The sequence below is a fragment of the Mobula birostris genome, chromosome 8 (assembly GCF_030028105.1).
Source record: "Mobula birostris isolate sMobBir1 chromosome 8, sMobBir1.hap1, whole genome shotgun sequence".
Classification (NCBI taxonomy): Eukaryota; Metazoa; Chordata; class Chondrichthyes; order Myliobatiformes; family Myliobatidae; genus Mobula; species Mobula birostris.
In genome coordinates, this window is record NC_092377.1 from 133,456,337 (window position 1) to 133,474,099 (window position 17,763).

A 17,763-nucleotide genomic window follows, 5' to 3' on the forward strand; every position below is an offset into this window, starting at 1 on the left:
AATGCCGCTAAATGGGGTTAGTGCAGCTGGACAAAACAGTCTTCCTGGACATGGTGGGCCGAGTCTGCCTTTATGCTGTGATGCAACGTTAACCACCTTAACAATTATGGCGTGTGATGTTTTTTAGAATGTGCCATTTTACTTCATTTCTGATGTTAATCCAACAATCCTGTTACAAATGCTACCTGCATTTACATAAGGATCCTTCAATGCTATCTTTGTGCCATTTTCTCTGCTCTTGACAGTATTTAAAGTTTCCATTTACAGCACGTTTATTGTCTCAGCTGGCCCATGCACACAAGATTCTTGTCTAAGCTAGTCGTGTTTGGCCCACACATCTTTCCTATCTATGTACCTGTCCAAGTACCTTTTAAATGTGGTTAACCCACCCACCTCTAGCACTTTCCATATACTGACCACCTTCTGGGTGGAAAAGTTGCCTGAGGTTCCTGTCAAATCTCTCCACTATCACCTTAAACCTGAGAAAAATAATATGACTTAAACCTGAGAAAAATAATATGACTTTATCCATTCCCTCATGATTTTATACACTCTATTCTTCTATGCTCTGATGAAAAAGGTCCCAACCTGTTCAACCTCCCTCCATAATACAGTCCTCGAGCCCTGGTAACAGTAAATCCTTGTAAATCTTTTCTGTATTCTTTCCATCTTTATGGTATCTTTCCTATACCAGAGTGACCAAAACTGAACACGGTATTCTAGATGTGGTGTCACCAATGTCTTGTACAACGGCAACATAAGATCCTAACTTCTGTGCTCTATGCCCTGACTGATGAAGACCAGGATGAAAAACCTTCTTCACTGCCCTGTCTACGTGTGATGATACAGTATTTTCCCGAAACCAGGTTCCTCTGTTGTACAACTCTCCATAGGGTCCTACATTGTGAATGTCCTATGTTCATTTGGAAGGACAACCTTTCATTTGTGTAGCCGTTCCCTTCCAGTCAATCTTTGGACTCTATTATCATTACCCATGTCTGTGCCCTGCACTATCACCTTGTCTTTACTCTTTATCTTTCTAAGATACCCCTCACCAGAAGCTATTGCTCCTACTATTCAGTTCAGTTTAAAGCGGTTGTCCACTGCCACAGTTATTTAATTCACTGTTCTCAGTCTGATCACAGTGAAGATCACTTTTTCGTCAATGCCCAAGGAACTGAAAGCTATTTCTCCCACACTGATCTTTGAGTCCCACGTCCAACTTGCTCTGTGCCAATCTGTGTGTGTTTCATGAAGTACTAGAGATTCATTTTATGGTTCAGGTTGTTTATCTGGACCTTAGCTGCACCCGTTCCTTCAGGAGAACCTCCTCCTTTGACCTGTCTCATTATTTCCCGCAGCGACCACAACATTTGGACCTCTCCTACTCCAAGTTCACCTTCAAACCTGGCACAAAGCAAGCAACAAAGCCTTCAGTATTCATACTTTTGGCCACAACAGTATCTGGCAACAAAGCCCTTCACACCCCAAACAATAATGAATCTCATCCCTCCCACGTTGCTTAAGTTAGTGGGCACATCCACCCCTTCTCCTCAGAGAGAAAACAAAGGAGCTGGTCATTGACTTCAGGAAAGCAGGTACTGCACATACTCCTGTCTACATCAATAGTGTAGAGGTTGAGAGGGTTGAAAGCTTCAAGTTTCTAGGGGTGAACGTCTAACCTGGTCCAACCATATAGGCACCACAAGAAAGCTCACCAACGCCTCAGCTTCTTCAGGAGTCTAAAGATATCCCCTTTGACCCTCACCATTCTTTATCAAAGCACTTTGTCCAGATGCATTACGACCTGGCACAGCAACACAATAAACGCAAGAGATTCTGCAAATGCTGGAAATACAAAATGCTGGAGGAGGTCAGGCAGCACCTAGGGAAGGGAATAAAGAGTCAATGTTCTGGGTCTCGGCCCGAAATGACGAAACGAAACTTTATTCCTTTCCATAAATGCTGCCAACAGCATTTTGGTACGGCAACTACTCTTTTCATGACAGCAAGAAACCAAAGAATATCCCCCAAGCGGCCAATCCCCTCCTCACTAGGTAACTGAAGATCAGAAGCAAGGGGCTGAAGTATAAACAGAACTTCAGGAGCTGCCTCATTAGAGACATCTCAAATGAGTTAACCAGTTCAAGCTCACCTGAATACCTGGTGCGGTAGGCACTATTTGTTAACCTTTAGCCTATCAGACTCCCATGCAAGTGAAAATCAGAACTTTAGGGATCTAGCAATGAAGTCTGACACATCCAATATGTAAAGCCAAATTCAGATAAACACTCACCAACATCCAGCCTCCCTAGACACGGCACTCGGTTGGTGCAGGACGCTGAGCTAGAAAAGTGGGGAGAGAGACAGAGCGTGAACATGCTAGGATCAGTGGGTGGGTGAGAGAAAATCCACTGGGATCGATGGGCAGAGATTAAACATGCTAAAACCAGTGGGGAGAGAGTAAATACACAGGGATCACTGGAGAATAAGAATTTGTCCCCCTGTGAAGGACTGGCATACACATTTTTCCACATCATGTTCCATCTGTCACAGTCCTAACCACTCACTTAGCCTGTCCCCAAGACCTGTCTTCTTCTCCTCACAAGCCACCATCATATCTAGCTCTATATCCTTACAAATTTAGGTGTAAACAAAATTTGCGAATGTGGTCAGCAATCCGTTCGGGCCTCAGAAGTATTCACTGCGGCGTCTACTGAGCACAGCCTCCCAACCCAGAAATGTGACACAAGATTCTGCGGATGCTCGGAATCTTAAGGAAACACTAGAAGAACTCAACAGGTCGGGAACTCAGCATCTGCAGAGGGAAATGAACAGTTGACATTTTGGCTCAAGATCCTTCAATTAGGAGTGGAAAGAAAGTGGGCAGAAACCAGAATAAGAACGTGGGGAGGGAGGGGTAGGAATGCAAGCTGGCAGGTGATAGCTGAGACCATTTGTGGGGGAAGGTGGGTGGATGGGGGAGCAGGGATGGAGTAAGAAGCTTAGAGGGGATAGGTGGAAGAGGTAAAGGGATGAAGAAGCAGGAACCTGATAGGAGAGGATGGCGGAATGAAGAGGAGGAGATGGGGAACCAGAAGGAGGAAAATGGTAGGATATGATGGCAGGAGAGAAAAAGAGGTAGGAAGGCCATCAGAACAGGGGTAAAAGGAAAATAAGTGTGTGTTGGGAGGAAGGACAAAACGGAGAGGTTACTGGAAGTTAGAGAAATTGATACCAAAAGTTATGCATTTTTTCTATTCTCTGTGTCTAGTCTGTGCCATCATACTCACCGGGCACCACAAACTTGCTGTTCATGAACAGAACCCATAGGCCCACAGGTATCTATCCCAGGTTCATCAAGACCAGAGTCAGATGCCTCTCATTAACCAGTCTGAGCTGGTTATCCCATTACCAGAAGGGCATAGGCTGGCACTAACCATTTTACACCTCTTTTTTATCACTGTTATTGAAAAGTACACAGCTAGGAAAACCCAAAAAGGAACTCTAAACAACTAAATTTTTCAAGTAATATGAGCCATTTACTCACCCATCCAGACACCCTAGGCACCGTACTCTGTAGGCACTGCAGGCTGAGCTAGGAAAGAAAGGAGAGAGAGATCAGTGGTGTCAGACGTACTGGACTGTACAGAGAGAGTCACACCTGAATAGATACAGAAACTGACGGCAGACTTTTCATTCAGGGAAGAGAATTAAGATGGCGAGAGGGGGCATGAAATACCATTGACACATGTGATCAAAGAGAATCCTGAAGTATTTTACATTAAAGGCAAGTAGGTAACTACAGAAAGAGTAGGGATCAAATTGACAGTCTGTGTATGAGCCTGAGGATAGTTAATGAGGTCTTAAATAAATGCTTCTCATCAGGAGAAGGATGTTGTAGCAGGAAATTACAAGAAGGGCAACAGTGAAATTCTACAAACTGTTATTATTAACAAAAAAGGGTGCTAGGATGAGCCAGTGGGCTACAAAATGGGTATATTCCCAGATGAGACATAAATCAGAACAATGCCATGCTGGAAACCTATGAAGTCCTGAGAAAGAGTCCCAGCCCTGGAATACTGACAGCATCTCTTTACAAAGATGCTTAATGACCAGCCGATTATTCCCAGAACTTGCTGCTGCTGCTCCTCTTCATATTCCTGGTCACTGTGGGAGGCAAGGGAGGAAATTGCAGGGGTGTGAAAGGAGGTTTTCGAACCTTTGCTGACACAGGTGAGGTTCCAGGTGACTGGAGGACAGCAAGCATGGAACTTTCATTCGAGAAGGGCAACAGGGTTAAGATAGGGTAAGCGCAGGCCTGTGAAGAGCCAGGATTAATCTGTACTCGGAAAGCAGAGTACTAACCAAACATAGTAACTGTGGTATTGTTAGACAGAGACTCCATCTTCATAAATTGATTCAATTTTTAAACGGGTAACAAAATGTATTGATAAGGGCAATATGGTTGACAAGATATGCTATGTCACCAAAGACTGGCAAGTTTCTGCAGATGAAACATGGAGATCATCCTAACTGGCTGCATCACATCTGGTATGGAAGTTCCAACACACAGGATCGACAGAGGCTGCAGAGGGTTGTAGAGTCAGCCAGCTCCAGCACAAGCACAAGCCTCTCCATCACCAAGAACATCTCCAAATGGCGTGCCTTAAGAAAGTGGCATCCATCACTAAGGGCCCTCACCACCCAGGACATGCCTTCTTTTCATTACGACAATCAGAGAGGAGTACAGGAGCCTAAAGACTCACAAACAGTGTTTTAGGAACAGCGTCTTCCCCTATACCATCATATTTCTTAATGTTCCATGCACCCATGAACACTACCTTGCTAATTGTATTAGTGTAGATACAGTTATAGTCTGATGTTCATGTTTTGCTGAAGGTCCTATTCCTGTGCTGTAAAATTACCCTATGACTTTATAACTCAGAATCAGATTTTTTATCACTGACATATGTTGTGAAGTTTGTTGTTTTGTGGCAGCAGTACAGTGCAAAACATTAAAAATTACTGTAAGTTACAATAAAATAAATAAATAAAAGAGGAATAGCAAGGTAGTGTTCATGGGTGCATGGAACATTCAGAAACTGCAGTCAACAGGATGAGCTGCAACATCAAAGGCAGACAAAATCGAAAAGGTGAATACAGAACTGAAGGTTTTGCATTTGAATGCGCGTAGTGTATGGAATAAGGTAGATGAACTTGCAGTACAGTTGTAGATTGGCAGGTACAGTATGATGTTGTACGCATCACTGAATCGTGGCTGAAAGATTATAGCCGGGAGCTTAATGTACAAGAATACATATTGAATTGAAAGGACAGGCAGGAAGGCAGAGGGAGCGGCATTGCTCTGTTGGTAAAAAATGAAATCAAATCATTAGAAAGAGATGACATGAGGCCAGAAGGTGTTGAATCATTGTAGACAGAGGATAAAGAGACCCTGATGGGAGTTGTGTACAGACCCCCAAACAGTAGTAAGGATGTGGCCTACAAATTACAATGGGCGATAGAAAATGCTTGTCAAAAGGGCAGTGTTACAATAGTCATGGGAGACTTCAATATGCAAGTAGATTGGGAAAATCAGGTTGGTGCTGAATTCCAGGGGGGGAATTTCTAGAGTGGCTACGAGATGTCTTTTTAGGGCAGCTCATGGTTGAGCCCCCTAGAGGATCAGCTATTCTGGATAGGGTGTTCTACGATGAACTAGAATTGATTAGAGACCTTAAGGTAAAAGAACCCTTATGGGCAAGTGATCATAATATGATCAAATTCACCCTGAAATTTGAGGAGAAGCTGAAGTTAGATGTATCAGTATTAAAGGGAATTACAGAGGCATGAAAGAGGAGTTGGCCAGAACTGATTGAAAAAGAACTCTGGCAGAGATGATGGCAGAGCAGCAATGGTTGGAAATCTTGGAAGCAATTTGGAGGGCACAGGATATATATATCCCAAAGAGGAAAAAGTACTCTAAAGGAAAGATGACACAACCATGGCTACCAAAAGAAGTCAAACCCAACATAAAAGCCAAAGAGAAGGCACATAATTGTGCAAAAATTAGTGGGAAGTTAGAGGATTGAGAGCTTTTAAAAACCAACAGAACTCAACTAAGAAAGTCATTAAGAAGGTAAAGGTGGAATGCAAAAGAAAGCTAGCTAATAATATTAAAGAGGATACCAAAAGTTTCTTCAGATACATAAAGTGTAAAAGAGAAATGAGAGTGGATATTGGACCACTGGAAAATGATGCGCGTGAGGTAGTAATGGGGGACAACAAAATGGTGGACAAACTGAATAAGTATCTTACATCAGTCTTCACTGTGAAAAACATTAGCAGTATGGTGGAAGTTCCAGGTGTCAGGAGTCATGAAGCGTGTGAAGTTGCCATAACTAGAGAGAAGGTTCTTGGGAAACTGAAAGTTCTGAAGTAGATAAGCCACCAAGACCAGATGATGTATACCCCAGAGTTCTGAAAGAGGTGGCTGAAGAGATCATGGAGGCATTAGTAATGATCTTGCAAGAATCACTAGATTCTGGAATGGTTCTGGAAGACTGGAAAATTTTAATTCCACTTTTCAAGAAGAAAGCGAGGCAGAAGAAAGGAAACTGACCTCAGTGGTTGGGAAGATGTTCAAGTCGATTATTAAGGATATGGTCTCAGGGTACTTGGGGGCACATGATAAAACAGGTCATAGTCAAGAGTAGTTCCCTCAAGGGAAAAGCTTGCCTGACAAATCTGTTGGAATTCTTTGAATAAATAACAAGCAGGATTGGCAAAGGAAAATTAGTTGATGTTGTGTACTTGGAATTTCAGAAGACCTGTGACAAGGTGCTACACATGATGCTGCCTATCAAGCTCCGAGACCACGGCATTACAGGAAAGATTCTAACATGGATAAAGCAGTGGCTGATTGGCAGGACGCAAAGAGTGAGAATCTTCTTAATTCAGGGGAGTAAACTTAGGACAGAGATAAGGAGAAACTGCTTTTCCCAAAGAATGGTGAATCTGTGGAATTCTCTGCCCAGTGAAGCAGTGGAAGCTACCTCAGTAAGTATATTTAAGACAAGTTTGGATAGATTTTTGCATAATGGCGGAATTAAGGGTTATGGGGAAACGGCAGATTGGTGGAGATGAGTCTATGGTCAGAACAGTCATGATCTTATTGAATAGTGGAGCAACCTCAACGGGCCAGGTAGCCTACTCCTGCTCCTATTTCTTATGTTCTTAATACACTCACGTCCCCACCTACGTCAACGGAGCTGTAGTGAAGCATGTATCAAGCTTCAAATTCCTTGGTGTCCACATTTCTGAGGATCTCACCTGGTCCCTGAACTGCTCCATTCTGGTCAAAAAGGCGCAACTTTATTTCCTGTGGAGCATCAAGAAATCTCACCTCTGACCCAGGATATTGACGGACTTCTACCGCTGTACCATTGAGAGCAAACTCACCAACTGCATCTCAGTGTGGTATGGCAATTGTCCCGTATCGGACCGCAAAGCACTCCAGCGTGCGGTGAAAACTGCCTAGCGGATTTTCGGCACCCAATTGCCCTCCATTGAGAACATCTACCATAAATGCTGCATGGGCAGGGCAAGAAGCATTATCAAGGATGCATCTTACCCTAACTACGAACTCTTTACTCTCCTCCCATCCAGTAGGCACTACCGGAGCCTCCGTTTCCACACCAGCAGGCACGGGAAGAGCTTCTTCCCTGAGGCTGTGACCCTGCTGAACCTCACATCATAGCGCTAAGCAGTATTGCACCCATATTGTACTGTCTCAGTACTTTTATATTTTGTGATGTAGCACTTACTTTTTATTCGCAGTTCTTTGTAAATAACACTATTCTTTGCACTTCTGGTCAGATGCTAACTGCATTTCATTGGCTTTGTACCTGTACTTGGCACAATGACAATAAAGTTGAATCTAATCTAATATTCTTTTTAAAGGAACCTGGTTGGATGCAGGTGGCTAGTGGTATTCCACAGGGGTCTGTGTTGGGACCAATTCTTTTTACATTATAGGTCAATGATTTGGATGATGGAATTGACTTCCTTGCAAAATTTGCAGATGATTTGAAGATAGATGGAGGGCCAGGTAGTTTTGAGGAAGTAGAGAGGGTACATCTTCAAAACTTAGACAGATTAGGAAACTGGGCAAAGAAATGGCAGATGAAATACAGTGTCCTGAATTGTACGGACATGCACTTTGGTAGAAGAAATGAAAGAGTTGACAGTTTTCTAAATGGAGAGAAAATACTAAAAATAACGTGTAAGTGGAATTAGGAGTCCTTGTACAGGATTCGCTAAAGGTTAATTTGCAGGTTGAGTCTGTGGTGAGGAAAACAAATGCAATGTTAGCATTTATTTCAAGAGGACTGGAATATTAAAGCAAGGATATAATATTGAAACTTTATAAAGCACTGGAGAGGCCTTATTTGGAGTATTGAGAGCAGCTTTTGGCCCCTTATCTTAGAAAGGATGTGCTGAAACTGGAAAAGATTCAAAGGAGATTCACGAACATGAATCCAGAGTGAGTAGCTTGTCATATGAAGAGCGTTTCATGGCCCTGGGCATCACTAGCATTCAGAAGAACGAGGGGCAACCTTATCGAAACGTATCGAATGGTAAAAGGCCTTAATAGGCTGGATGTGGAGAGGATGTTTCCTATGATGGGAAACCAGAGGATACAGCCTCAGAATAGAATGGAGATGAAGAGGAATTTCTTTAACCAGGGAGTGGGGAATCTGTGGAATTCTTTGCCACAGGCATCTGTGGAGGCCAAATCTTTGTATACTTAAGGCAGAGGTTGGCAGATTTTTGATTGGGCAGGGCATGAAGTGACACAGGGAGAAGGCAGGAGACTGGGACTGAGAGGAAAATTGGATCAGCCATGATGAAATGGCGGAGTAGATGATGGGTCAAATGGTCTAATTTTGCTCCTATATCTTATGGTCTTATGGACATGGTCTCTTTTTACTGCTACCATCAGGAAGGAGGTACAAGAGCTACAGCATCCATACCACCAGGTTCAGGAATTGTTATTACCCCTCAACCATCAGGCTCTTGAACCAGAAAGGATAACTTCAATCAGCTTCATTCACCCCAACACTGAACTGTTCCCACACCTATGGACTCACTTTCAAGAATTCGTCATCTCATGTTCTTGATATTTATTATTATTAATTTGTATTTTTTTTCTTTTTGTATTTGCAGCTAGTTGTCTTTTGCACTTTGGTTGCTTGTCCATCTTGTGTGCATTTTTCAGTGATTCTATTGTGCTTCTTTGTATTTACTATGAATGCCTGCAAGACAATGAATCTCAGGGTTGTATTTGGTGACATACAGTGGCATGCAAAAGCTTGGCCACGCCTGGTCAAAATTTCTGTTACTGTGAACAGCTAAGTGAGTAAAAGGTGAACTGATTTCCAAAAGGCATAAAGTTAAAGATGACACATTTCTTTAATATTTTAAGCAAGAAAACATTCTTTTTCATCTTTTACAGTTTCAAAATAAAAACAAAAAGGGCCCGAAACAAAAGTTTGGGCACTCTGCATGGCAGTACATAGTAACACCCCCTATGGCAAGTATCACAGCTTGTAAATGCTTTTTGCCGCCAGCTAAGAGTCTTTCAATTCTTGTTCAGGGGATTTTCGCCCATTCTTCCTTGCAAAAGGTTTCTTGTTCTGTGAGATTGCATGCACTGCTCTTTCGAGGTCTATCTACAGATTCTCAATGATGTTTAGGTCAGGAGACTGTGAGGGCCATGGCAAAACCTTCAGCTTGCGCCTCTTGAGGTAGTCCATTGTGGATTTTGAGGTGTGTTTAGGTTCATTATCCTGTTGTAGAAGCCATCCTCTTTTCATCTTCAGCTTTTTTACAGACGACGTGATGTTTGCTTCCAGAATTTGCTGGTATTTAATTGAATTCATTCTTCCCTCTACCAGTAAATGCTCCCCGTGCCACGGGCTGCAACACAAGCCCAAAGCATGATCGATCCACCCCCGTGATTAACAGTTGGAGAAGTGTTCTTTTCATGAAGTTCTGCACCCTTTTTTCTCCAAACATACTTTTGCTCATTGTGGCCAAAAAGTTCTATTTTATCTTCATCAGTCCACAGGACTTGTTTCCAAAATGCATCAGGCTTGTCTAGATGTTCCTTTGAACCTACTGAATAGAACTTTTTGGCCACAATGAGCAAAGGTATGTTTGGAGAAAAAATGGTGCAGAATTTCATGAAAAGAACCCCTCTCCAACTGTTAAGCACGGGGGTGGATCAATCACTAGTGACTAGTGGGGTACCGCAAGGCTCAGTGCTGGGACCCCAGTTGTTTACAATATATATTAATGACTTAGACGAGGGAATTAAATGCAGCATCTCCAAGTTTGCGGATGACACGAAGCTGGGCGGCAGTGTTAGCTGTGAGGAGGATGCTAAGAGGATGCAGGGTGACTTGGATAGGTTGGGTGAGTGGGCAAATTCATGGCAGATGCAATTTAATGTGGATATATGTGAGGTTATCCATTTTGGTGGCAAGAACAGGAAAACAGATTATTATCTGAATGGTGGCCGATTAGGAAAAGGGGAGGTGCAACGAGACCTGGGTGTCATTGTACACCAGTCATTGAAAGTGGGCATGCAGGTACAGTAGGCGGTGAAAAAGGCGAATGGTATGCTGGCATTCATAGCAAGAGGATTCGAGTACAGGAGCAGGGAGGTTCTACTGCAGTTGTACAAGGCCTTGGTGAGACCACACCTGGAGTATTGTGTGCAGTTTTGGTCCCCTAGTCTGAGGAAAGACATTCTTGCCATAGAGGGAGTACAAAGAAGGTTCACCAGATTGATTCCTGGGATGGCAGGACTTTCATATGAAGAAAGACTGGATCGACTAGGCTTATACTCGCTGGAATTTAGAAGATTGAGGGGGGGATCTTATTGAAACGTATAAAATTCTAAAGGGATTGGACAGGCTAGATGCAGGAAGATTGTTCCCGATGTTGGGGAAGTCCAGAACGAGGGGTCACAGTTTAAGGATAAAGGGGAAGCCTTTAGGACCGAGATGAGGAAAAACTTGTTGACACAGAAAGTGGTGAATCTGTGGAATTCTCTGCCACAGGAAACAGTTGAGGCCAGTTCATTGACTATATTTAAGAGGGAGTTAGATATAGCCCTTGTGGCTAAAGGGATCGGGGGTATCGAGAGAAGGCAGGTACAGGGCTCTGAGTTGGATGATTAGCCATGATCATACTGAATGGCGGTGCAGGCTCGAAGGGCCAAATGGCCCACTCCTGCACCTATTTTCTATGTTTCTACGTTTCTATGCTTTGGGCTTGTGTTGCAACCAGTAGCACGGGGAATATTTACTGGTAGAGGGAAGAATGAATTCAATTGAATACCAGCAAATTCTGGAAGCAAACATCACACCATCTGTAAAAAAGCTGAAGATGAAAAGATAATGGCTTCTACAACAGGATAATGAACCTAAACACACCTCAAAATGCACAATGGACTACCTCAAGAGGCGCAAGCTGAAGGTTTTGCCATGGCCCTCACAGTTCCCTGACCTAAACATCATTGAGAATCTGTGGATTGACCTTAAAAGAGCAGTGCATGGAAGACGGCCCAAGAATCTCACAGAACTAGAAGCCTTTTGCAAGGAGGAATGGGCGAAAATCCCCTAAACAAGAATTGAAAGACTCTTAGCTGGCTACAAAAAGCATTTACAAGCTGTGATACTTGCCAAAGGGGGTGTTACTATGTACTGCCATGCAGGGTGCCCAAACTTTTGCTTTGGGCCCTTCTCCTTTTTTGTTATTTTGAAACTGTAAAAGATGGAAATAAAAGTTTTCTTGCTTAAAATATTAAAGAAATGTGTCATCTTTAACTTTATGCCTTTTGGAAATCAGTTCATCTTTTACTTGCTTAGCTATTCACAGTAACAGAAATTTTGACCAGAGGTGCCCAAACTTTTGCATGCCACTGTATATGCATAATAATAAATTTACTTTGAACTTTGAAAGCTGTAAAGAAAGCATACAGCATAGTTGCCTTTATCAAGTGGAGCACTGGGAATAAAAGTTGGCACTTCATGTTGCAGCTGTACAGAACATTGGTAGATCACTCTTGGCCTATTGTGTTCAACTCTGGTCACTGCATTACAGGAGATGTTGGAAAGGGTACAGAAGATGTCTACTATGATGTTGTCTAGATTGGAGGGTTTGAGCTATAATTTCAGGTTCAAGCTCACATTTGAATGTACATATATACAACCAGACGAAACAACATTCTTTCAGAGCACGATGCACCCACTACATATATATATATTACACACAGCACATAAAAAAAGTATTACTACAAATAAGCTATTTAAATAAAATTCAAAATGCATGTAAAGTACACAGCACAGGTAAATAGTAAACAGCACAGTACAGTAAACATCGCACTATCCTGGTAATGATATCTCAGTGGTGGCAGGTATTCATTAGTCTCACAGCCTGGGGGAAGAAACTGTTATCTCGTCTGCAGTCCTAGTCCTGTACTCCTTTCTGACAGAAGTGGGTCAAAGAGACTGTGGGTAAGGTGGTAGTGATTCTCAACAATGCTTCAGACTTGGTGTACAACACTCACAGTAAATGTCACAAATAGAGGTGGGGGGGGAACCTGGTGATTTTGTCAGTGAGTTTTATTATCCTCTGTAGGGTCTTGCAGTTTGATGCCTAGCTGTTTCCTTACCACATAGAACATTCTCAATGGTGCTCCTGTAGAAAGCTGTTAGAAAGGGGACAGGGAGCCTTGCAGATCTCAATCTCCTCAGAAAACGTAGATGCCACTTTGCCTTCCTGACTAATGAGGAGGTGCTGTGAGTTCAGGTTAGATCATTTGTTATGTGCACACCAATGAACCTTGGTGCTCTTCACTCTCTGCACAGCACAGCCATTGATGTACAATGAAGTGTGGTCAACCTGCATCTTCCTGAAGTCCACAATCATCTCTTTTGTCTTGTTCACACTGAGATTTTGGAGAAAGTGCAGAAGAGGTTTACTATGATGTTGTCTAGATTGTCTCTGGTGGAATGTTGTTTCGTTTGGTTGTATATAGTCATACAGTCATATGTGAACTTGACCTTGAGTTGTTGTTCTCACACCATGTGACAAGCCTCCTCCCTGTATGCTAATTCATCATTATTACTGAAGAGGCCGGCAACTGTTGCATCTTTAGCGAACTTCATGATGCGGTTTGCGCTGGATCTGGCAGTGCAGTCACAGAGTCAGCAGTGTGAACAGCAACGGGCTGAGCACATAGCCCTGGGGCACCAGTGCTCGGAATGATGGAGCTTGAGATGTTGCTGCCAACTCGGACTGACTGGGGTCTTTCCGTCAAGACATCCAAGATCTAGTTACAGAGAGGGGTGTTGAGAACCAACAAGGACAGTTTACTCACTCGTAAGTAAACTGAAAGATGATTGTTTTTTTAACACTGAGTTGAAGTCAAAAACCAACATCCTGGCGTACCAGGCATCACTTTCTAGGTGGGACAGGATGGAGTGGAGGACCGAGGCTATGACATGATCAGTGGACTGGTTTAGGCAGTAGGCAAACAGGAAAGGGCCCAAGGTAGCTGGGAGGTGGGATTTTATACGATCCATTACTAGCCACTCAAAGCATTTCATGACTGTGCCATAGGGCAGTAATTGTTTAAGCCAGTCACCGCCGTTCTCTTGGGCACCTGAATGATGGTGGCTGCCTTGAAGCCTGCAGTGGAATGTTCTAAACAGACGTTACAGATGCCCGCTAAGACCTGTTAGCTTGAACGCACAAACCCTCAGCAGCTGACCTAGTATGATGTCCGGCCCTGCAGCTTTGTGTAGGGTTACCCTGCCTAGGATCCTCCTCAACTCAGCTGTCGCCAGACAGGGGTAGCTGCTCCCGAGGGGGAGAGGCAGTTTTCCTCAATGTCACATCATTAATTGCATCAAACCATACACAGGGAGGCTTCACTGTCATTGACATGCAGGGTGGACTGGTAATCTGTTATGGTTCATATACCTTGCTGCAAGAGGTTGGACAAACTTGGATTATTTTCTCTGGAGAACTGGAGGCTGATAGGAGACCTGATCAAAGTATATACAATTACAAGAGACACAGAGAAGGTAGATAGTCAAGAGATTTTTTTTCCCAAGGGTGGGAATGTAAAATACCAGAGGACATAGATTTAAGATGAAAGGGAGAAAGTTTAAAGTAGATTTGCAAGGCAGTTTTTTGTTTAAACGCATAATGTGTTAGGTGCCTGGGGGTGTGTTACCAGGGTGGTGGTGAATGCAAATAGCAATGTTTAAGAGGTATGTAGACAGGCACATGAACAAGCAGGGTGTGGAGGAACATAATTCATGTGTAGGCAGATGGAATTAATTTAAATTGGCATCAGCACTGGCACGGTCACTGTGAGCCAAAGGGCAAGATGGCCCCAGTGACCAGTGGTGACTATTAAATACTCCTCTTCTAAGTATATTTCTTCTGAACTGTGATCAATTGCAACCTGTAATTTCCCTTTTAAGGATGTATTTTTGAGCCATCTAAGCAATCTGGTGCTTTTGGGATCTCCTAAGGGATTCGCTGTGGATGAGAGCGGAGAGCGCAGGTACAGCCACTGCTAGGGCTAGCTAAGCCACTAACCGTGACAGAACACAAACTGTGGTCAGTTCCATTACTCCACGCCGATTAAAACGTTGAACAAGATTAAAATCATCAAGGACAAGACTGGAAAGCAAACAGGTGTTCTGCGCCTTCTGCCTGTGTTTGGCCGGTCTCCCTCTTGTCTCGTTTCTTGCTACTGGTGTCGGGTGGAAGGTCTTGGGTCTCACACCGCCAGGTTGGACAGCAGTTGTTGCCCTGCTGCTATTGGGCTCTTGGATGAGTTTCACTCGCCTCAGTGCTGAACGTGCTCTGCATCTGCGCATTCACGTTCGGGGACTCTGCAGATCATGCTCTATGCAGTTTTGTTTACTTTCTTTTGTTATTTGCGTGATTTGATAAAGGCATGCCAGTATTGAACTGACTCAGTAGCTGTGGCCTGCAACTATGGGCACAGTGCAGAACTGATTCCATGGCTGTGGCCTGTAACCATCAGCACAGTGCTGAACTGACTCTGTAGCTGTGGCCTGTAACCATCAGCACAGTGCTGATCTGACTCAGTAGCTGTGGCCTGTAACCATGGGCACAGAGCAGAACTGATTCAGTAGCTGTGGCCTGTAACCATCGGCACAGTGCTGAACTGGCTCTGTAGCTGTGGCCTGTAACCATCGGCACAGTGCTGAACTGATTCAGTAGCTGTGGCCTGTAACCATGGGCACAGTGCTGAACTGATTCCATGGCTGTGGTCTGTAACCATCAGCACGGTGCTGAACTGACTCTGTAGCTGTGGTCTGTAACCATCGGCTCAGAGCTGAATTGACTTTATAGCTATGGCCTGTAATCATCAGCATAGAGCTGAACTGACTCAGTATCTGTGGCCTGTAACCATGGGCACAGTGCTGAACTGATTCCATGGCTGTGGTCTGTAACCATCAGCACAGTGCTGAACTGACTCTGTAGCTGTGGTCTGTAACCATCAGCTCAGAGCTGAACTGACTCTATAGCTGTAGCCTGTAATCATCAGCATAGAGCTGAACTGACTCAGTATCTGTGGCCTGTAACCATGGGCACAGTGCTGAACTGATTCAGTAGCTGTGGCCTGTAACCACCAGCACAGAGCTGAACTGATTCCATGGCTGTGGCCTGAAGCTATCAGGCTCCTGGACTGGCTTCACATGCCTCAGTGGCTGTGGACTCACTTTTGGGGACTCTGCGGTTAATGTTACTTGTTTACTTTTTATTGTTTGCACACGATTTGTTCTTTTTTTTGCACACATTGGATGTCTGATGGTCTTGTGTGGGTTTTTTAAAAAAGGGTTCTATTGTGTTTCTTTGTTTTGTGGCTGCCCTTCAAAAAATGAAATCTCAAATTTGTATACTGTATACATGCATTGATGGTGCAATCCTGGTCATATTACAATCAAGGAATGTGTTTGTAGCCTGGATATTGAACTTTTTGCTGTTGGACTCCAGCCATATTCCACTGAGACGCAACACTGGGCATCATGGGAGGTTGTTCCTGCCTGTGGCCATCAAACTTTGTAGCTCCTGCCGTGGAGGGTCAGATACCCTGAGCCAATAGGCTGGTCCTGGACTTATTTCCATCTGGCATAGTTTGCATATTGTTGTTTGATTGTTTGTGGTTGTGTATTGCTATATTTATGCTCTATTCTTGGTTGGTGCAGCTGTAATGAAACCCAATTTCCCTCGGGATCAATAAAGTATGTATATCTATCTACCTATCTATCTATCAAAATAAATGTACTTGGAGCTTTGAGTTTTGTTCCTGTGCTGTATCGTTGTAATTCTATCCAGTCTCTCTTCACAACTGATATGCTCCGCCCCGCCCACATCCAGATGGAATCTCCTTTTCACCCGCACCAGTCTTACTATAGCAATCATATAATGCTGCTACCACACCGCACCTTTAGAGCCACATTGCCCAGCAATCCCTGGTTTAACCCTTGCCTAATTACAGAACAATTTACAAGCACCAATTAATCTACCAACTGGGATGTCTTTGGATACTGGGAAGAAGCCCGAGGGCTTAGAGAGAACCCATGCATTCCACAGAGAGGACGTACAGACTCCTTACAGATGTCGTCAGAATTGAAATCTGATCTCAGACGCCCCGAGCTGTAATAGCGTTGTGTTAACCACTACACTAGTGTGGCGCCCACAAAATGTTTTCTTTTTTTTTGGCATGTGCTTGCGTGCGTGCCTCCGTGATGATGTCTTTTTTATGGCTTTTACAAGGTACTCTCTCACACAGACATCTTCGCAGTATTTTTCCCTTTATTTTACAAGATCGAGTTGCGATCTCAACACTCAACCCGGAAAGCGTACTCGGGAGCGGACCCAACTGGTTTCGAACCCGGGAACCTCCGCTCCTGGGTCCGGCGCCGATGTCATTGCTCCACCAGCCGGCCCCACAAAATATTTTCTATATCTTTTCTGTCATGCTACAACTATACTGTTCCCTCACCAGTCTTACCACATCATCGCTATGATGTTGCAAACAGTACTGCACACCTGTAGCTAAACCAATTATTTATAATATTTTACAAAGACTGGTCTGTACTTATTTTCTACATTCCAGCGAAAGAAAGCAAATGCTGTATGCCTTCATCACCATCACCCTACCTACTTGTGCAATCACCTTCGGAGACCACCTGTAAGACTGCAGTTTAGCGGTTACCTCAATCACTTTACAGCACCAGCGATCACCAATTGGGATTCAATTCAATTCTTGCTGCTGACTATGAGGAGTTTATACATTCTCCCCATGACGGTGTGGGTTTCTTCAGGGTGCTCTGGTTTCCCCCCACATTCCAAAGACATGCAAGTTGGTAGGTTAATTAGTCACATGAGTGTAATTGGGCAGCACAGGCCTGTAAGGCTGTATCTCTGAACTCCAACTGCACAAGGTGCTAGCTAATCTATTTCAAACTGATCTGTTATTCCCTCGCCTCCTCTACCCTCTCCAACTGCCCATCACCCACACTGGATCCCCTCCCCACCTCTCTCCCTTTTTTTCATGTTCCACCATCCTCTCCTATCAGATCCCATCATCTTCCACCAAACTCATCCCAGCTTCTATCCTTTCCACTCTTCCCC

The 17,763-nt window shown here is 43.8% G+C and overlaps 1 protein-coding gene across 5 annotated transcripts in view; it reads right to left on the bottom strand.

The window, feature by feature from the left end:
* The window catches only part of LOC140201724 (glutamate receptor ionotropic, kainate 5-like), a 152,312-nt gene that overhangs the window by 77,220 nt on the left and 57,329 nt on the right, over positions 1 to 17,763 (bottom strand). For all 5 annotated transcript variants that reach the window (XM_072266303.1, XM_072266302.1, XM_072266301.1 and 2 more), the window contains 2 exons: positions 3,551 to 3,598; positions 2,297 to 2,346 (listed from right to left, as the gene is read on the bottom strand). The gene's annotated coding sequence lies outside the window, so the exon portion shown is untranslated. The remainder of the gene's footprint in view (positions 1 to 2,296; positions 2,347 to 3,550; positions 3,599 to 17,763) is intronic.